The 16,298-nt window shown below is 41.8% G+C and overlaps 2 long non-coding RNA genes across 4 annotated transcripts in view; one reads left to right on the plus strand and one right to left on the minus strand.

Annotated features, from left to right (window-relative positions):
- Positions 1–5,027: 5,027 nt before the first annotated feature.
- On the minus strand, positions 5,028–8,764 carry LOC106603550 (uncharacterized). Its single transcript, XR_001328437.2, has 3 exons — positions 8,671–8,764; positions 6,606–6,806; positions 5,028–6,411 (listed from the first exon to the last, which is right to left on the minus strand). It is a non-coding gene; the product is annotated as an uncharacterized lncRNA (long non-coding RNA).
- The window catches only part of LOC106603548 (uncharacterized), a 101,597-nt gene continuing 92,314 nt past the window's right edge, over positions 7,016–16,298 (plus strand). Inside the window, exons 1-2 of one of the 3 annotated variants that reach the window (XR_001328433.2) lie at positions 7,016–7,804; positions 15,924–16,210. This is a non-coding gene — a long non-coding RNA (uncharacterized lncRNA). Of the gene's footprint in view, positions 7,805–15,881; positions 16,211–16,298 lie in introns of all 3 variants that reach the window. The other 2 variants (XR_006769644.1, XR_001328432.2) reach the window with 2 other exon arrangements.

Here is a 16,298-nt window from a genome sequence, read left to right on the forward strand (position 1 = left end):
ACGTCGGGCCCTCATACCACCCTCATGGAGTCTGTTTCTGACCGTTTGAGCAGACACATGCACATTTGTGGCCTGCTGGAGGTCATTTTGCAGGGCTCTGGCAGTGCTTCTCCTGCTCCTCCTTGCACAAAGGCGGAGGTAGCGGTCCTGCTGCTGGGTTGTTGCCCTCCTACGGCCTCCTCCACATCTCCTGATGTACTGGCCTGTCTCCTGGTAGCGCCTCCATGCTCTGGACACTACGCTGACAGACACAGCAAACCTTCTTGCCACAGCTCACATTGATGTGCCATCCTGGATGAGCTGCACTACCTGAGCCACTTGTGTGGGTTCTCATGCTACCACTAGAGTGAAAGCACCGCCAGCATTCAAAAGTGACCAAAACATCAGCCAGGAAGCATAGGAACTGAGAAGTGGTTTGTGGTCCCCACCTGCAGAACCACTTCTTTATTGGGGGTGTCTTGCTAATTGCCTATAATTTCCACCTGTTGTCTATTCCATTTGCACAACAGCATGTGAAATTTATTGTCAATCAGTGTTGCTTCCTAAGTGGACAGTTTGATTTCACAGAAGTGTAATTGACTTGGAGTTACATTGTGTTGTTTAAGTGTTCCCTTTATTTTTTTGAGCAGTGTAGTTGTTGGTGTGCAGGTGTGGTAACACGTGGAGAAGATGAGATGGCACGAGCTGAAACCATGAGCACAGTCGTGAGAAAGGTAAACAGCACTGGCTGCACACAACATACTTTTTTTTATGGCCAGTTTACTTTAGACCTGGTTTGAATTGGTGGCAAAATGTTTTGACTCAATAACATTTCGGGAAGAAATAGGCTACATATCTCAGGTGTTTCTAAACAGAGCGCTGATAATACCAGGGCTGGCTTTCTCAAAGGCATTGTAGCACTAAGATCATCTTAATTCCGTTAAAACTAAATGGACTAATGATGATCGTAGTGCTATGATGCTTTTAGGAAACCAAGCCCAGGCTAACCAAGGTAACCAATATCCTGGCTAGCTAGGCCTAGTAATTGTGGCCTCTGGGCAAGCTGCGCTGCCATATCTCTCAAGTCATGTCTTTTTTTGTAGAAGTGCTTTGATATTTGAAGTTTTGAAGGACTAAATATGTGATTTCCTACCTATCAAGCTGATCTATATTAGGTATAATATACCTCTGAGGAAGCACAGTTCCCGCTCAGCCCAGTCAAAACTGTTCGCTGCTCTGGCACCCCAATGGTGGAACAAGCTCCCTCACGACGCCAGGACAGCGGAGTCAATCACCACCTTCCGGAGACACCTGAAACCCCACCTCTTTAAGCAATACCTAGGATAGGATAAAGTAATCCTTCTAACTCCCCCCCCCCCTTAAAATATTTAGATGCACTATTGTAAAGTGGTTGTTCCACTGGATATCATAAGGTGAATGCACCAATTTGTAAGTCGCTCTGGATAAGAGCGTCTGCTAAATGACTTAAATGTAAATGTAATGTATAAAATATATTGAACCATGTTAAGGTTTTACAATTAGGGTCGTCACTAGTTGCCACAGCTACAAAGTCTAAAGTCCACCTATTTCTACAATGTCTCTTCTTAAAATGTGATTTTAAACCTAACAGTAACCACACTGCTAACCTTATGCCTAACCTTAAATGAACACCAAAAAGCACATTTTGGCAACAATTAGGTCTAGGCTACTGTAATGACAACTCCATGAGGTAGGGCCAAGCTTACAAAGTCGCATTTTTCTTTTTCTTAAATTAAACTTAAAACATAAATAATCCTGAAAGGGTAACCTTGCTTAAACTCGATTAGGTTAACGAAAGCATCCATCATTCCATTCAGTGAATTATTCCCTTTTAATCCCTTCTGGGCGCTTTCTTTAAAATTGGTCTGGCTTTCAAAGGGCCAGACAGAATGTATCTGTTAAATGACTTCTCTCCCATTGTTGACCGCCACACTCCGCTGATAAGAGAGCAGTTTCCATGGCAATGCTTCTATTGTTCTGATCGTCTAGACGTCCTGTGACACCTGACACGCTGTTCCATCCCCTAGCCGATGTGGATGGCATCTGTCTCAGAATCAATGAGCTACTGCTCTGGCTCTGACTTGCAGCGACCGTTGTCATAAGACCCAATACTGATATGAGGTGGAGATGCAAGCTGTCGGTCTGTTCTTTTACCCTCTGCTCTCAAACAATAACCTACCAGGGGTTATTGTGTGCGTGTGTGTGCGCGTGCATTCACAAGGCCATTAATATTTGTTGAGGGACATAATGATGTAATCATCTTATTTCAGCGTGCATCACACACATTCTTGTCTTGATACTCAGAATATTTATTGGATCTATAGGCTACTCCCATCCAAGCACTCATGTTACCCTTAGAATTATCTTGTGATTGGCTTTTGTCTACACTAGGAGCGTATGTAAGTAACCACCTCAGAAAGGGATTTTATCTGCTCTGAGAACAGCCTAAATGGCTGGTTAAACATTTTTCCTTTTGTGAATTTAGTGATAATTTCAGTGAAAAATATTCATTTTTTGTTGAATTACTTTGATCTCAATTCAGTTGTGCTTTTATGTGTGTGGTTAAACATTGACATTATTATTACTCTGTTTTATATAGAGATCATTAAAAAACTGTTCGCTGCTCTGACACCCCAATGGTGGAACAAGCTCCCTCACGACGCCAGGACAGCGGAGTCAATCACCACCTTCCGGAGACACCTGAAACCCCACCTCTTTAAGGAATACCTAGGATAGGATAAAGTAATCCTTCTACCCCCCCCTTAAAAGATTTAGATGCACTATTGTAAAGTGGTTGTTCCACTGGATATCATAAGGGGAATGCACCAATTTGTAAGTCGCTCTGGATAAGAGCGTCTGCTAAATGACTTAAATGTAAATGTAAATCATTTTTGCACTGTTGCCGCTAGTGATTGTGTATCGCATTTATGGGGTCTGGGATTAACCACACTTCCTGGAACACTTCCTGTTGTTGAGGGTTTTGTTATCATTTACATGTTTGGTTTGTATTACTGGCTGAGTTTTTGAATAATAATACCTACTGTGTGGGAGGAGGGTGGTGCATGCTTCCTGGCTGCCACTTGTTTTTCTGTTTATTTTCCAGAGTGAATACGTTCACATTGTAATTCATCTGATGCAATGAAACAGGACCCTCCGTCAGACAGACAGAGACTTGGCAGTATCGCAATATTTTTTCCATGGAAAAAAAGAAAACACGAAGCAGACCAAATTCTTTGGTCCTTTAGCAAACCTGCTGTATGTAAAGTATTGTGTACTGTAGCTTGGAAACTAAATACATTAATGTGACTGGATGACAACATAATGTTGTTTTTGTCCAACATTAGGGCTGTTTTCCTAATGAAGTTAAATCCACTTTGTGTTTTCTTTCCTTGCCACGAGAGTATTGCGATACTGGCATCGTCCCGGCCCTACTTGGCAGCTATGGTTTAAAGGCCCAGTGTAGTCAAAATGATGTTTTACCTTTGTTTTATATCAAATTGTACAAAGGCTGATGAAACTAACACTGTAAAAGTGTGATCAAATTTGATCAGTGTTATTTCCTGATAGTTCTACACAGGACCTTCTAATCAGCAGGTTTGCACAGAGGGGAGTTTTGGCTTTCCATGGCGACGTCACCATGCGGTAAATTGATTAATAGACCAATAAGAGTTCCAAACCTCTCTGCCAATAACTGCTAGTTTTCCATTTTCCCTTCCCCACTCAGACCACTACTAGACAGTCCTAGCAAAAATCTTGCTTGAGAAAGTTTTTTGATAAAACACTATTTTTGCCCATTCTAATAGACATGTATTACAGTAAGGTACTTCATTTTTACCCAGAATATAAACATGGCTGCATTGGGCCTTTAATGACCACTTCCTGTTTGAGTAAATGAGCAGTAATAAGCCCTGGTCTGTCGTCCACCTGCTCCAAAACATTGGCCACCAGACAGGCTGCATCATGGCTGCCGCCTAACCTACCTATTGTGCTGCTCCCTGCCGCAGTGAGCCAAGCACTGATTGGCCCGAGAACGGAGGATACAGAGGAAGATGGTTCATGTTGTTGATAGATTACAGGAAAAAACAGTTTAGGTGTTCTATTCTATTGTCTGTCTGAAAATGTGATACTTCTTCATATACTGAAGTTCCCAAAAAACTGAACCGCTCAACAAGGATTCAAAATAGTTTTTTATTATTGCATATATTTGTGCATGAGTCACCCTCCATCTTACCTAAAAAGTTAGCAAAGAAAGAGATTTATTAATTCAGCCCTTAGCAGGACCAATTGTGGTGGCCTCTTTTGTATGAGCAAAAGGCTAATAAAATATTGACAACTCTGGGTTCACGCTGCTGGCAATCTGCAGAGATTGTATAAATAGAAAGCAGCAGAGGACATTCTTTTCAAAACCATTCAGCACCGATATGTTCCCTTTTTTGTTCACGGACGTCTTTTTCTTCCGTGAGCTGAATATCAATCAACGGACACCTTTGGTCGGTATAAAGCTTGAGAAAAGAACCCCCCCACAAAAAAAGACTAGGAGGGGGGGCTCAAATTGCTGTCTGTTCACTTAGTGCCTAATGATGCTTTCTAAGAGCCCTGTCCTTGTTGGCTTCTGTTTTACGTTGGATAAAAGTTGCACGGGGGAAAAATGCCGTCTGGGCTTTGTGCCAGGGGCTGGTGTATCTTGACAAACACTGCCTCACACCAGGGTGTGCTGGGAAGCTGCATGGGCAAACGGGGGATTGGGAGGGGTGGGGGGGTGGTGGAGCCTCTCAAGGTGCCACTTCCATGGAGACGCAGCTGGGCTAAACAAGACTCCCATCAGTGGACAAACAAGAAGCGAGGCGGCACTGTCTATATCTTCCACGTTACTGGGAGTCTGGTGGCAACCAATCTAGCTACACGGGCCGGCACCCTGCTTCAACCATACACGCTGCGCCGCGTCCATCCCAGCCATTCACTGACTACTGGGGAAGAAGCTCATTTACATCTTGCGGTAATTAATTATGTTCAGCATATTGCCTTGCTCACGTAGATTACACTCTGTGTGTGTTAGTTATCCTGTTGATCGGGGAAATCAGCACTACCGTTCTTCAAAGCAGTGGTCTGCACTGTGTCTGTTCTGTCTCTTGCTCTATCACGACACCGATAACCGTCTGTTGTACCTTTTCATCGCTCCCTGGTTTTGAGTTGTTTCTTGCCTCATTTGACATTTTAGAATTAATTTTATCCTCTCAATGGCTCAGTATCAGCATAGTTGGTGAACTTTTAGTGACAACCTTATTTCTCAGTTTCAGGAAGGAGGGAAATGAGTGGTACTCTGAGGTTATGCTCTCTCTCTCTCTGAACTATGGGAACTTGCTTGAAAAAATAAAAAGTATAAAAGTGCTACCAGGGATGCGTGCCTACACACTGTTCATGCTCTGCATGCAATCATTCTATGTAGAAAGATAGGCAGCAGGTTGTCCCCCAGATAAGCCTGCAACAGGATGCTCATTGTCAGGGGCTCCTATGTTTATGATAGTCTAATGTGGAGTCCATCAGTATCGTCAAACTGTGTTGTGTACACCTTTCAATTTATTTTCTCATAGAAATATGTTAAGCCTCTGAAGTTTGAGCCAATGTTAAACAAAATACACTGAACAAAAAAGAAACACAACATGCAACAATTTCAAAGAGTTACAGTTCATTTAAGAAAATCAGTCAATTGATAGACCCCAATTTATGGATTTCACATGCCAGGGAATACAGACATACATCTGTTGGTCACAGATACCTTAAAAAGAAAGTAGTGGCGTGGATCAGAAAACCAGCCCTTATCTGGTGTATCCACGATTTGCCTCATGCAGCGCGACACATATCCTTTGCGTAGTGTTGATCAACCTGTTGATTGTGGCCTGTGGAATATTGTCCCAGACCTCTTCAATGGCTGTGCGGAGTTGGCGGATATTGACGGAAACTGGAAAACGCTGTCATACACCGACCCAGAGCATCCCAAACATGCTCAATGAGTTTTCAGGCCGTGGAAGAACTGGGCCATTTTCATCTTCCAGGAATTGTGTACAGATCATTGCAACATGGGGCTGTGCATTATCATGCTGAAACATGCAGTGATGGTGGCGGAGGAATGGCATGACAATGGGCCTCATGATCTCATCATGGTATCTCTATGCATTCAAATTGCCATCGATAAAATCCAATTGTGTTCGTTGTAGTGCTGACCCCATATAGTCGATTGGTTGATTGTTTGAAACAGTCGATAGGCTGTTGGTCGACTGAGACTTCTTTTAGTCGAGCAGTAGCAAAAAAAAAAGAAGACACCTGTCTGATTTGCGCCTGTCTGAGTGGACTGATCCTTTGTGGAAGCCGTGGGGATGGCACAGCGCAGCAAGTCTGGGGAAAAAAAAAAAAAACATTTTAAAAGTTCAACCAATCATTTTGTCAAAAGAACAGAACTCTTGGTCGACCAAGATTTTTTTTAGTTGGACAGCCCTAGTTGGTTGTCCATAGCTTATGCCTGCCCATACCATAACCCCTCCTCCACCATGGGGCACTGTTCACAATGTTGACATCAGCAAACTACTCACCCACACAATGCCAAACACGCTGTCTGCCATCATCCCGGTACAGTTTGTGCCGAGATTTGTGCAAACCCACAGTTTCATCAGCTGTCCAGGTGGCTGGTCTCAGACAATCACCCAGGTGACGAAGCCGGATGTGGAGGTCCTGGGCTAGCGTGGTTACACGTGGTCTGTGGTTGTGAGGCTGGTTGGACGTACTGCCAAATTCTGTAAAACGACATTGGAGGCAGCTTATGGTAGAGAAATGAACATTAAGTTCTGTCAACAGCTCTGTTGGACATTTCTACAGTCAGCATGCCAATTGCATGCTCCCTCAACTTGAGACATCTGCAAATTTTAGTGGCCTTTTATAGTCTCCAGCACAAGGTGCACCTGTGTATTGAGCATGCTGTTTAATCATCTTCTTGATATGCAAAACCAGTCAAGTGGATGGATTATCTTGGCAAAGGAGAAATGCTCACTAACAAGGATGTGCACAAAATGTAAGAGAAATTTGCTTTTTATGGGTATTTATTTCAGGTCATGAAACATGGGACCAACACTTAAGTTTATATTTTTGTTCAGTGCAGTATTTGAACTTGCCTTTGAAAACTGATATTTTAAATGACTAGGACCGTTCTACTGGCAGTAATTATGTGTGGTTTAGGCACCATAGTTTTGGTTTGGTATTGTAGATGTGCATGTTTAAACCTTGAAGACAAGGGCACTGGTGTCTGTGCTGCTTCTATTGTTAGGTGAACCCATTGTTCACCTAATACCTTTTTTGCACTGTTGGTTAGAGCCTTTAAGTAAGCATTTCACTGTAAGGTCTACACCTGTTTGTATTTGGTGCACGTGACAAATAAACTTTGATTTGATTCTAATGTCCTCAGCTTTCACCCTCATGAGTATTGACCGAGACAAAGAGAGACAAGGAGTGGGGAAAGGGAGTGACTTGTACTTCTTTCACTCAGGATTCAAAGTATGTTGCCTGTAAAAACAATTGGGCAATGTTTATATGATCCCCTTTTCAAACAGCCCCTTCTTTACCTATTTCACCTTTTATAGAGCCATTACTTAGGCAGTGACCGAGCAATAAACATTCAACTTTGACCCTGTTGTTGCAACCGTTGTCAGGTAACCTGAAGCAGCGTTGATCAAGTTGTAAATTCCTCAAATAGGACAGAATGCAATGCACTGCTTTCATTTCTTCACATCCACAAACAGTAAGTTAGAAGCTCGCCATACTTTCAGATAATTTGTAATGTGTTAATTTTCCTGTTATGGTGAATAAAATGTTGGCTACAGTTAAACTCAAAACATTGTCAGATATGTTTTGGTAATTTGCTTTTCATGATTGCACCTCCGTCACGTCGTTGCCATTGTTATGAACGTTCTACAGACGCCGCAGCCATATTGATCCTCAAAAGTAGAACGGGGCTGGCTAATGACTTTAAACCGGGGCTAATGACTGTTTCGTCTAAATTACACTATAGGGGCTTGGGAATACGATGGCATTGCTAGTCTACACATATTTAGTAGGAAACAACTTTGCCATCATTATGTTGTCAAATTTACTTTAGACAGATGGCGATGTTGTCATTAGCTACAGTATCAAAGTTCCCCAAAAATAACTAGCAATGCTAACATTACAGTAACGTTAGATAGCTAAAATCTGGAAGTCTCACCTCAATCTTAGCTAGCTAACGCTGTAACAATTAAAGTCTATCTGGCAACATCCAAATGATGAGTGTTCCTACAAATTATTTGCCTTTAGAAATGTAAGGGTGTTTTCAAGCCACAGTTAATGCACTTGAACCAAATCTTCATCAGCGCCCAATGAGGAAACATTGAGTAGAATGCTCACCATACCCAAAACAGAGGCACGTGTGCTCCAAACGCGATCACGACACGCAGGTTGAAGTATCAAAACAAACTCTGAACCAATTATATTAATTTGGGGACAGGTCGAAAGGCAAACATTTATGGCAATTTAGCTAGCTAGCAGTTGCTAGCTAATTTGTCCTCTTTAGCTAGCTTGCTGTTGCTATCTAATTTGCCCTGGGATATAAACGTAGAGTTGTTATTTTACCTGAAATGCACAAGGTCCTCTACTCCAACAATTAATCCACACATAAAACTGTCAACCGAATCGGACTTTATATGGCGACCGGCATCTAACTTTCATAATAAAGTGTATTACCACGACCGACCGATCACAGTTCATCTGAGGAGGAGATGGCACGTGGCTATATGCTTCTATGAACCAATGAGGAGATGGCAGTACTTGCACCACGTTCATCATCACAAATAGAACTGACTTCTATTTTAGCATATGTGTAAATTTATTTTGCAACGCTCGTACACGCGACGCGAGCGGTATGGTCAGTCCTGAAAGGAACGTCCAAAACAATATTGTGACTCAACGTGCAATCATGAATATGACCCGAGCTAGCTAACAAACAAGCTAGCTAGTAACAAACCAGAACATTGTCTAGAAAGTTGCTTTTAGTTGCCTGGCTTGCTAGATGTACATATCCCACATACATTTTTAAACGGATGGGTTTTTCTGGTGCAGAAAATAAAGCAGGTAATGTTGCTATTTGGACCAGGCTGCTTTATGCAGACTGCCGTTTTTGTTTAAACTTTTTCATAATGACCAGGACAAGTTTGATGTCAGAGAACAACAGTTAAATCACAGAACAGTGGGTTAGATATACAAATCTTTGATAGAATGTTCATGATTTAATTCGTGCCAAAGCCAGTAAAATGATAGGGTACATTTATACTAAGGGCTTGCCAGGACTTTTAAACATATTACTGCAATCATGACCAGGTCTGTTGGCAGAAATAAAAGTACAGGTTTTGTTGCAGGGAATACCTTTAAGATAGAAAGGAAACGTCTTGGTATAAAAGGTGTAATAGAGAGGCCCTGTCATGGTAGGCTGCAGGCAGAGAGCAGAGCGCTGCTCCAGACCTCAGGCATGCCATTAACCATGCATCCAAAGCCTGTCATATTCAGCAGAAAGTTCCTCGATCTGCTGCTTCAAGTCAGTCCAGCAAACGAGATGTATTTAACATATGAAGAAACATTCATTTCAAACCACAGGGTTATAAATTGTATAAAATATAAATCTCAAGCCCCTTCAGCGTGTTTAAAAAAAAAACTCCTTTAATTCTCCCTCTCCTAGCTCCCGCCCTAGATCATAGAGGGACTCACTAAGAGCATTGTTTCCCCTGCCAAATCCCTTGGCATAGGCCTATCTAGTTTTATGTATAACCCCTGAGCCATTTGGCAGGAAGAGTGAATATCCTAACTTGCGTTAAAGGTATTTATGAGGTTGTCCTCAAGAAACCTTTCTTTATATCAACAACTTGACTGATCTATGTGACAGTCAACCATATTTTGGAGACGGTTTTGAAGAACTTGTCCCCCGTGAGTGATGTCAATTGTGTCTGTGCCAAACCAAAATGTCTTCATTAAGAAACATTTTCAAACACATGCGCTCTCCATGAAATAAATCAATGATTGGCGTCTTCCCTGCCCACACTTTAAAAAAATGTTTTTGTATGTATTTGATTAGATTTTCCCACACGCAAAATGTCACACAAGTTCTTATAGCAGGATTACAGCAGTAGTTGGACAGGCATTACAATGTCATAACAATTTAGGGCGATAGGGAGAGGGGGGATACCTGGTCAGTTGTCCAACTTAATGTATTCAACTGCATTTAACCCAACCCCTCTGAATCAGAGAGGTGCGGGGGGCTGCCTTAATTAATTACTAAAACACATGAGATATCAAAACACATGTTCAATAATCATACCACAACAATGCAATACTAAATATAATACATGTAATGTACAGTTGAAGTCGGAAGTTTACATACACTTAGGTTGGAGTCATTAAAACTTGTTTTTTCAACCACTCCACAAATGTCTTGTTAACAAACTATAGTTTTGGCAAGTCGGTTAGGACATCTACTTTGTGCATGACACAAGTCATTTTTCCAACAATCGTTTACAGACAGATTATTTAACTTATAATTCCCTGTATCACAATGCCAGTGGGTCAGAAGTTTACATACACTAAGTTGACTGTGCCTTTAAACAGCTTGGAAAATTCCAGAAAATATGTCATGGCTTTAGAAGCTTCTGATAGGCTAATTTGACATCATTTGAGTCAATTGGAGGTGTACCTGTGGATGTATTTCAAGGCCTACCTTCAAACTCAGTGCGTCTTTGCTTGACATCATGGGAAAATCAAAAGAAATCAGACTCAGAAAGAAATTGTAGACCTCCACAAGTCTGGTTCATCCTTGGGAGCAATTTCCAAGCGCCTGAAGGTACCACGTTCATCTGTACAAACAATAGTACGCAAGTATAAACACCATGGGACCACGCAGCCGTTATACCGCTCAGGAAGGAGACGCGTACGGTCTCCTAGAGATGAACGTACTTTGGTGCGAAAAGTGCAAATCAATCCTAGAACAGCAGCAAAGGACCCTGTGAAGATGCTGGAGGAAACGGGTACAGAATAATCTATATCCACAGTAAAACAAGTCCTATATCAACATAACCTGAAAGACCGCTCAGCAAGGAAGAAGCCACTGCTCCAAAACCACCATAAAAAAAACAGACTACGGTTTGCAACTGCACATGGGGACAAAGATTGTACTTTTGGAAAAATGTCCTCTGGTCTGATGAATCAAAAATAGAACTGTTAGGCCATAACTGTTAGACCATTGTTATGTTTGGAGGAAAAAGGGGGAGGCTTGCAAGCCGAAGAACACCATCCCAACCATGAAGCACGGGGGTGGCAGCATCATGTTGTGGGGGTGCTTTGCTGCAGGAGGGACTGGTGCACTTCACAAAATAGATGGCATCATGAGGGAGGAAAATTATGTGTATATATTGAAGCAACATCTTAAGACATCAGTCAGGAAGTTAAAGCTTGGTCGCAAATGGGTCTTCCAAATGGACAATGACCCCAAGCATACTTCCAAAGTTGTGGCAAAATGGCTTAAGGACAACAAAGTGAAGGTATTGGAGAGGACATCACAAAGCCCTGACCTCAATCCCATAGAAAATATGTGGGCAGAACTGAAAAAGCATGTGCGAGCAAGAAGGCCTATAAACCTGACTCAGTTACACCAACTCTGTCAGGAGGAATGGGCCAAAAATCACCAAACTTATTGTGGGAAGCTTGTGGAAGGCTACCCAAAATGTTCGACCCAAGTTAAACAATTTAAAGGCAATGCTACCAAATACTAATTGAGTGTATGTAAACGTCTGACCCACTGGGAATGTGATGAAAGAATTAAAGTAAATCATTCTCTCTACTATTATTCTGACATTTCACATTCTTAAAATAAAGTGGTGATCCTAACTGACCTAAGACAGCGATTTTTTTTTTTTACTAGGATGAAATGTCAGGAATTGTGAAAAACGGAGTTTAAATGTATTTGGTTAAGGTGTATGTAAACTTCCGACTTCCAACTGTATAATATCAAATTATTTTATAAAATCAAACTTATGTATCTAACCTGGTGATAATAGGCTACCTCTACACAGGCAGCTCGACTCCGATCCCCCGGCCAATCACTGGCAAAAGATCTGATCTGACTGGTCAAAAGACCAATTAGTGACACAAGATCAGAACCAGGTCGCCTGTGCAAATGCAGCCATGGTGACTCACTCCATCTAACACATAATCATACAACAAACAAGACAAACAGAACCTTAGTGCTTCTGCCCACACTCTTATGTATTCCCAACCCAAGTTTTTATTAAATCAAAATATGTGTTCTATTTGATTATGTCTCTCCCTTGCCTTGAGTGATGATTTGCACTGGAATATAGTCACCGTGAAATGTGATAGAATTCAAAGCAGAGAATATTGAAAATAACTATATTGTGGTTGAGTGACTTTAAGCTTTTGTCTGTGAGGGGAAAAGTTATAAAATGAATGATACATATTGAACTTTGGACATGTTATTTGTAGCACATGATATATTTTAAATCAGAGCTTCTCAACCGGTTTTTCCTCGGTACCCAAATTGAACCAGGTTGTCTCAGTCGCGACCCAATATTCACATCGCAATTTTTGTTGTTTATGCCAAATTGCAATCTGGAAAACTTTTTAAAATACTTTTTCATAGCAAATGTAGCCGTTATATACAGTACCAATTGTAAAGTTTGGACACCTACTCATTCCAGGGTTTTTCTTAATTTTTTTAAATGTTCTATATTGTAGAATAATAGTGAAGACATCAAAACTATGAAATAACACATGGAATCATGTAGTAACCAAAAAAGTGTTAAACAAATCAATATATAATTTATATTTCAGATTCTTTAAAGGAGCCACCCTTTGCCTTGATGACAGCTTTGCACACTCTTGACATTCTCTCAACCAGCTTCATGAGGTAGTCACCTGGAATCCATTTCAATTAACAGGTGTGCCTTGTCAAAAGTTAATTTGTGGAATGTCTTTCCTTAATGCGTTTGAGCCAATCAGTTGTGTTGTGACAAGGTAGGGGTGGTATACAGAAGATAGCCCTGTCTGGTAAAATACCAAGTCCATATTATGGCAAGAACAGCTCAAATAAGCAAAGAGAAACAACAGTCCATCATTGCTTTAAGACATGAAGGTCAATCAATCCAGAAAATGTTAAGAACTTTTTAAAGTTTCTTCAAGTGCAGTCACAACAACCATCAAGCGCTATGATGAAACTGGCTCTCATGAGGACCGCCACAGGAAAGGAAGACCCAGAGTTACCTCTGCTGCAGAGGATAAGTTCATTAGAGTTAACTGCACCTCAGATTGCAGCCCAAATAAATGCTTCACAGAGTTCAAGTAACAGACACATCTCAAAATCAACTGTTCAGAGGAGACTGCTTGAATCAGGCCTTCATGGTCAAATTGCTGCAAAGAAACCACTACTAAAGGACACCAATAAGACGAAGAGGCTTGCTTCGACCAAGAAACTCAAGCAATGGACTTTAGACCCTGTGTAAATCTGTCCTTTGGTCTGATGAGTCCAAATGTGAGATTTTTGGTTACAACCGCCGTGTCTCTGTGAGACGCAGAGTTGGTGAACGGATGATCTCCGCATGTGTCGTTTCCACCGTGAAGCATGGAGGAGGTGTTGTGGGGGTGCTTTGCTGGTGACACTGTCAGTAATTTATTTAGAATTCAAAGTACACTTAACCAGCATGGCTACCACAGCATTCTACAACGATACACCATCCCAACTGGCTTGCGCTTAGTCCCACTATCATTTTGTTTTTCAACAGGACCAATGATCCAAAACACACCTCCAGCCTGTGTAAGGCTATTTGACCAAGAAGGGCAGAGGAGTGCTGCATCAGATGACCTGGCCTCCACAATCACCCGACCTTAACCCAATTGAGATGGTTTGGGATAAGTTGGACTGCAGAGTGAAGGAAAAGCAGCCAACAAATACTCAGCGTATGCGGGAAATCCTTCAAGACTGTTGGAAATGCATTTCAAGTGAAGCTGATTGAGAGAATGCCAAGAGTGTGCAAAACTGTCAAGGCAAATTTGAAGAATCAAAAATTTTATTTTGATTTGTTTAACACTTTTTGTTTACTACGTGATTCCATATGTTTTATTTCATAGTTTTGATGTCTTCACTATTATTCTACAACGTAGAAAATAGTAAAAATAAAGAAAAACCCTTGAATGATTAGGTGTGTCCTCACTTTTCACTGGTACTGTATGACAAAGTAAAATGAATCCCACCTTTTTTCATTGTCAATAATTCAATTCATCCCATATTCTTGATGAGTAATGTTAATAATCACACTGGTTTGAGACCACTAAATAAACCAAATCCTCTAAATAGTGCTGCTATTTTTGAAGAAAAATTCTTCAGTGATTTAAATTATTTATTCACTTTCTACCTGCTTTTAGCCATTTAAGTTCAGACTGGAGTATTTATTTTATATAAATAAAACATAACATTTACACGGACATCCGCGACCTACCAGTTGAGAATTGCTGCTTTAAATCATGACTTATTTGTTTACAATTTGTCAGTTTTATATATTGGTGCTCTATTTGTCTTTTAAGCAGCATGGAATTAAAGTATTTGCCAATCAGATGTATGATTTATATTATATAAGAACTCTACATACGTACAGCCAACTTGAACTGCAGTTGTGGCCAAACGGAGAAAAAAGTTTGCCATCATTCCTCTCCCTAATTTGCAGTTGACATGTCATCCAAACAGCACAGAGACTATGGGGTTAGCTGCACTCAGTCAAGCTGCCGTTTGTAATGTCCCTTATTTTCATCAGAAGGTTTGGATGTAGCCTGAGCCCTGCGTCTCTGCGTCATTCCTTCATACCCAGTGATCTGTGTTATTAGTCTATCAGCAACACATTTCTCCTTGGCTTGAAGCATGTGTGTTTCTGCCTTGTTTATGACTTTGATAGATCAGACTGAAGAAAGGCAGGACTGAGGAGCCTCCCTCCCCCAGTTCAGGGAGTTCGTAAAGTAAACAACTAGTTTTGTGGAGATGGCTACAAACTCCAGACCACTCTGTTCTGTTGTATCTATGCTCCCTCACTAACTGCTTAATGGAAAGCAATGGTCATAAGGAGTTTGTGCAAATCTTAGTAATAGGAAGTGAAGTTCAATTGAGAATCATAGTAATGTTACAATTACTGTCTTGCAGTAACCATGCTATTACCATGTGAGTGATGCTACTAGTATTTACCACTGCAGCTGTGAGAGTAACTAAAGAGCTTTATCTTTAAGTGACTCTAGGTCAGGTTATGTGATCTTATGAGGCAAAACTGCCCCCCCCCACACACTTCAACCCCCTCCCACGTCACTCACTCACTCACTCACTCACTCACTCACTCACTCACTCACTCACTCACTCACTCACTCACTCACTCACTCACTCACTCACTCACTCACTCACTCACACTTGCTGGCTGTGTCTGATCCCTGGGTCACGGTGCAGTGACTCTGAGGTCTAACTGGGCCTCTTGAAACTCTGGCCTTTACATTCCAGTGCCCTGAGGAGGGGCTCGCAGCCAGGCTTATTAGCAGAGAGAGAGAGAAGGAAGTCTCTGCCGTCAGGAATTATGTGCTGTTTCCTTGCCTGGAGGCTCTTGCCTCGTTCTTCAACAAACTTAAGGAAACAGCGAAAACTTAAACCTGCTATTATTCTCCAGCTGACACGGCCTTCTCACTGACACTTGTTTTCTTTCTTTCCTCCTCTCTCTCTCTCCCACTCTCTCTGGGCTGCTGTGTGTGTGTGTAAGGGGATCACTTTTTTTCCGTTGGCTTTTTCCACTGTGCCGCAGACACACACGGTGGAGAGGATTGGATTTGTGAAGATACTGATGGGGTTGCACAGCTGCACGGAGGGAGCAAAAGCCGATTTCCCCCTCTGCACCTCCCCATCCACACAACGGGACTACCGCCCCTCTCTTTCTCTCTCTCTCTCTCTCTCTCTCTCTCTCTCTCTTTCCGAGGAGTGGGGGTGGGGGCCGCCATATGGGAGCTCAGAAACATGGAGTGGATCCGAGGAGGGAGAGAGGGGAATCTTTTTCCTCCTGGCGCTGGATGTGGTGCTCTGTTCTGCATAGTGGTGAGTGTTTGTCTCACTCCTTCTTTCTCTTACTCTGTGGAAAAGTTACCTACACACCTAATTGTGCTCTTAGGAATGCGCAGGCTAC

The sequence above is a fragment of the Salmo salar genome, chromosome ssa04 (genome assembly GCF_905237065.1).
Source record: "Salmo salar chromosome ssa04, Ssal_v3.1, whole genome shotgun sequence".
Classification (NCBI taxonomy): Eukaryota; Metazoa; Chordata; class Actinopteri; order Salmoniformes; family Salmonidae; genus Salmo; species Salmo salar.